This window comes from Dermacentor andersoni, chromosome 5, assembly GCF_023375885.2.
Source record: "Dermacentor andersoni chromosome 5, qqDerAnde1_hic_scaffold, whole genome shotgun sequence".
Taxonomy (NCBI): Eukaryota; Metazoa; Arthropoda; class Arachnida; order Ixodida; family Ixodidae; genus Dermacentor; species Dermacentor andersoni.
The window spans coordinates 26,649,853-26,655,852 of record NC_092818.1 but is presented as its reverse complement, the minus strand read 5'-3'; positions in this window follow the sequence as shown (position 1 = coordinate 26,655,852).

Below are 6,000 nucleotides of genomic sequence, written 5' to 3'. Positions count from 1 at the left end.
AATTTCTGTTAAAGGAACTAAGACGTAAACGCTAAAACAAGAAAAAATAAATAAATGGAAAAGAACCAGCAGCGGCATCCGCAAAAACACACAAAGTGTCAACTGCTTAAAAACGCGTGAACTGATTCCCGCTGTTGTAAATCAGTTTACATAGTTGTTTAGCGCGTCTTTCTCCAAAACAAACGCGCAGTGGTTGTTGCGTGTCAAATCTAGCTTCGTAAGCGCTCCGTGCTGGTGCTTTCTACGCGCTGGGCTTCTGTAATGTTTGCTGTGGTACCCTACGTACAGTACATAGATTATTCCATGGTTTACGGAACGTGGCCAATAGGTATGACGTCAATACAGTTTTCTCGGCCCCTCGAAAGTTGTCTAACCTGTGCTCTATGATAAATAGGAAACTTGAACAGGGTGGCAAAAAAAGAAAAGATGATTGAGGCGTTAAACATGTGTCCCCTTTAGTGCGTTCTAACAACGGTATAGTTTATCAGATTCCACTCAAGTGCGGGAAAGCTTACATTGGACAGAGCGGCACGTGCATTAATATTAGACTAAAAGAACACAAACATTCACTAAACAACGCTAATGCATCACATTTAGCGTCACATCGTTTCAATTGTGGTTGTAAACCTTTCTTTGAAGACACCAAAATTCTTTCCAGACACAAATGCCAAACCACACGGGAAATTATCGAGGCATTGTACATCAAAAGATTAGGAGACACTTGCGTTAGCCATGCATCGTTGTCTCTGTTAGATTGCGAATTTCAGTACCTTCACAATACGTGTACTAATCTAAAGTAATCTTTTGTTGTGTTTAGTTCTTTGATTTCCATACCTCCTGATATGTTTAACTGATGTTTTTTACCTTTTCATGGTCTTATGCTGCGGTTTTTGCAATCACCTATAGTCGGATACAGCTTTAGAAAAAAGGGGGCGTTTACTCCTCCGAGGCGGATGCACACGAACATCCACCAATGGGCGCGCACTCTGGACCGACGTCATGCGCCATACGGCCGGTGACCCCGCCGTCGGAGAAGATGGCCGCCCGGGCTTCGAACTGGGTGAAGTCGCGTCAGCTGTGCGCGTCAACGCCTCGTCACAGTGAATTCCCAAACTGTTTGTGATTGTCTATCACGCCGGAAATATTACTGCGAGCTTACGATGCGGCATTTGTGCCGCGTGCGTTTATTCCAAGCCATGATCCGGCGAAGAAACATTGAAGCGAGCATCGCTGACGCTGCACTACGCTTTGCCTGAAAACAGGATCCCACGGCCACCGCTGCAAACACACATCCTGCTTGTTTGTGCCATGTCTGTTTTATTTCGCTCCCGAGTGAAGTTACGACGACAAAAGTTTGCCAAAGTCTGGTGCCTACTGTCAGCGGTGGGTGTGTTCGTGTACTGTGTCGCTGCGTTTCTCGTCGGACGGGTGAAGTGATGGAGCAAGACCATTCTCAGGAGAAATGAGAAAAGCGTTCGCGCATGAAACAAACCTACGAGCGTCTCAAGAGAAAATACTTGCAAAAGAATCCTCCAACGCAATGATTTGTAGCCGTCAACTTAGCGTGAACGATCGTTTTCAGTAGTGAGACGGCCGAACATCCAACGGCGGTGTTCGTGCATTGTATGGTACCGTCGATTGATTGCTTTCCACCACTGCTCACCGCGCGCGCAAGCTGTAGAATGCGTGGCGAGGCACAGTCACGCATAAGTTGTGTTGCCAGCGCTCGATATGGTTTCCCACAACATAGCTTCGCGCTGCTTTTCAATTCTTGTGATATGTTGCAATTAAAAATTCCCAAGACAGTGTTGAGAACGGTTAAAAAAAAAAAACATACGAGAAGGTAGGCACAGCAGCTTGTGAACCCGCTCCTGTAATACCTCTACCCAGGTCTGTTTGTAAATGTGTGTATGTTTTCTTGCGTTTGTCATTTTTTTTATTTCCCACATTTCTTTATACTTGAGTTTTTCTTAGTTTTCGCGTTCGTGTACCTGATTCCATGCATGTTTGCGCATACTCTTATTTCTGTCCTTTTATTTTATATTAGCATTTGTTTTTGCTAGTTTTCTTTCAGCAAGGTCTTTACACATTTTCATTAACGTTATCTCATTCTAAGCACTAACTCCTGTACACTGCAGGGCTGGCCTCTTCCATCTCATTAAAACCTTTCTCACTGGTCTACCTTGTCTTCTCAATCTGCCTACTCGCTGTGTTTTCTGTCCTTCCTTTTTGTGTTGTTGCTTCACTGTTATTAACCAACTTGCTCACAACAAATTTTGATCGCCTATGAAAACAGAAAGGTTTAGAGAGACATTTTCTTAAAAGCATCATGTGGGTTGCACAGCAACTTTGCTTCTTATATCTGTTCATGTTTATGCATCAGTACATGTGGCAGCTCGCCAGAAGTGCACATGAAAGGCTGCATATTGCGAAGGAACATCTTTCTATGCTGTTGCATTTTTCATGCATTCAGTCTTAGTAAACAGACGGTTTCGCTGCCCATCACATATGATGGTAAAAGTTTTCAACACGAATAACATTGTACAGTGGGGAGTCATTTCCTGTCTGACGCTTTCATCGTTGCAAAGTCATTTTTCTGTGAATGGAGCCCAGCGAAGCAGTGCACTGAGAGCTTTTGCAACTTTCACCATTTATTACTTCACAAATGTCATTGTCTGAACCTGGCTGTCCATCACTATGCCGATGGCTTGTGAATTAAATAATTGCCTCAATAAAACACATTCAACTTCACTCAGCATTTTTTAGTACAAACAATGCTAGCAGAGCTATTCAGGGTGAATAATTGTGCTTACATTGGTGTTACTTGCCCGGTCAGATAAACAAATACAACAATGACTGTGGCATGACTGTGATTTGATGTGCAGACTGCGAACGGTGCCTTTCAAGCGTGCCCTCGACTACTGCTATGAATAGTTACCCGAATGAGTATATTGGGCCTAACTAAGCTAATGATGTTTGATAATTGTTCTTATTCGCAAAACTTGCCTGGGCCCGGTAACCAAAATAAGCAATGCCACCCCATGAATGTGTTTTTGCATGCAAGCTGCCTACAATGGCTGTCATTTTCGCGTTGATTGCTGCCGTTTCCCCAACAGCGGTGACAGCTTGACTGCGCTTTGACGTGCAGACTGCTAATGGTGCCTTCCAAGCGTGCCCTCGACTACTGCTATTAATAGTTACCCGAATGAGAATTTGGGCCTCACTAAGCTAATGATGCTTGATAATTGTTGTCTTATTCGCATTACTTGCCTGGGTCAGATAACCAGGTTAAACAATGCCACCACATGAACGTGCTTTTTCATGCAAGCTGCCAACAGTGGCTGTCATTTTAGCGTTGATTGCTGCCGTTTCACCAACAGTGGCGACAGCATGACTGTGCTTTGACGTGCAGACTGCTAATGGTGCCTTTTACGCGTGCCCCCGACTACACTCTAAGAAAAGTTTACACCCTTTGGAGTGTCCCTTCAGCCACACAACAATAATCGTCATCTGCTTTGATGCGTTTCCTTTCTTTAACGCTGCGAGCCCGGTACTTTCCAGTAACGAACGGTATGCGCGTTATCAGCATGATAGCATTCCTGACAGGAAAGTAGCGGGCGCGGCGTTTTCAAGAAAGGAAACGCATCAAGGCAGATGACGATTATTGTTTTGTGGCAGAAGGGACACTCCAAAGGGTGTAAACTTTTCTTAGAGTGTACTGCTATGAATGGCCACCCGAATGAGCATTTTGGGCCTCACTAAGCTAATGATGCTTGATAATTGTTGTCTTCGCATTACTTGCCTGGGCCAGATAACCAAAATAAACAATGCAAACACATGAATGTGCTTTCGCGTGCAGGCTGCTAAGAGTGGCTGTCAATTTCACGTTGACTACTGCTTTTTCGTGTGAAGCTGGATAATGGCTGCCCGAACGAGCATTTTGGGCCCCACATATTTATTCAGGGTTAATAATTGTATTTGCATTCAGATTTTCCAGCATTTCAGCACGTTTCCATGCCAATACTTATATTGAGCACGATCTGTGCAGGACATTGCTTTTTCAGAATTGAGCTTCTATTAAAAGGAATGTGTCACCAAATGAACTGCTTATTTATTTGAGAGGTCACGGGAGAATACTTGGCTGCTGCGAACCTACCGGCAAAGTTTGGGTAGCACTAATAAGGGCTGTTCTTTCGTTGATAAGAAGCTGTTATTCTTCATTGAGTGGCTCAATGCCGGACAGCTCGCAGTCGGAGTCGCTTTCTTCACTGTCATCTTCACCCAGCTGGATGATGATGGGTTGGATATGGTCACTCCCAGATGTATCAAGCCTGAACTTTGCCTCCAGATCCATCACGTGGTGAATGTTCTTCTTCCAGTCTTCCGCCGTTACATGCTTGATTTTTTCCCTCAAGACGTCTTCGACCGTGGACAGCTTGAAATCTCTGCTGTCCGCAGCGATGCCATTTTTCACCTTTGCCCACACTAGCTCAATAGGATTAAATTCGCAGTGTACGGTGGGATCCTGAGTACAATGCAACCGGCCCTTTCAGCTGCATTGTCTACGATGTAGCTCGAAAAGCGTGACTGTACCGATGCTACCAACTCAAGCAGCTGCTTTTTAACCATCCTTTCGCTGTAGGTGATGTTTTTGCTTTTGAGCCACTCCTGTATTTTTTCCTTCTTCCAAGCTGTCGTCGGTAATTTCTCTTCTCGCCGGGAATGGTAAGGTGCATTGTCCAAAACAATGACGCTTTCAGCAGGCAACTTCTGCAGAACGTTAATAAACCATCCCTCGAAGCGATTGCCGCCCATTTCTTCGTGGTAGTCGCTCGTTTTTTGGCCTCGGAATATATTTAAGCACGCGTCGACGAAGCCATCCTCGCTGCCGATGTGCGTCACAATCAGGCGCTGGCCTTTCCCAGAAGGTTGTTTCAAACCCGTCGACAGACCATTTGCTCGCGCATATAGGCGTCCGCGCTACTACACCACGGTGTCTGTCCACACGATCGACCGAGTATGTCCCGCCATCACCCATGTCTCGTCCAGGAAAAAGATCTTTCGGCCTTCCGCCCGGTAGCGTTCCACGTCACGAAGGTAGCGATTCCGCCATTCAGCTATGTCATCCCGGTCGATAAGCAGCGAATTGAGGCTCCTCTTCTCGTGCTTGAATCCGGACTCGACAAGCAGACGACGCACAGTTAACTCCTTCAGTGATGAGAGATCCATACGCTTCGAGAACTCGTTAGTTATCTTCTCGACCGTCGGTATCTCGTTGCGGCGAAAGAAATCGTGCACACATGACCTCAGCGCGCACAACGTGAAGCTGTCATACTTCATGCTGCGTCTTCTTTTCTCCGCATTTCGTGGACGCTTTTGCGAGGGCGTCGACAGTTTGCCACCCGAAATATGCGATGCTTTGTCCTCCCTCCTCACCTTGAACACTGTGCTTTCGCTGACACCGAGCATCTCGGCGACAAACTTGGTCGTGGCCTCCAAGCTGTGTTCAGGCTCCCTGTTACACGAATACGTGTAGCAGTGGAGGATCATATTGCGTGAATCGCTGTTCAGGATGTGGCCACTCTTGTTCTTGTTGAGGATCCTTGGTGGTGTGGACATCGAGGCTACACAAGGCTCGTTTGGCAACAAAGAATCGCATTCCGATGTCACCTCGTTGGGCTCCATGTCGGAAAACTCGCACGGAATGCCTTGCGCGAACTGGCGAGATTTCAGGTTTGCAAAAAAAAAAAGAAGGAAGAACTTTGTGAAACACAAAACCAAAAAATATAAATTTTATGCTATTTAACACCATGAGTGTTTATTTAATACGATGAATGAAGCATTTTTGTACCTTTCCTGCCTCGAGTATTCACGCCCCAGGTTTGTAATGGTTGCGATAAATGCATTGTTTTATATAAGTACTTGTCCAATAGCAACTGATTCATTTTAAGCTAGGAAAAAGAGTAGTAAATGTGCCGTGTACATGTAAACAAGCGCAAA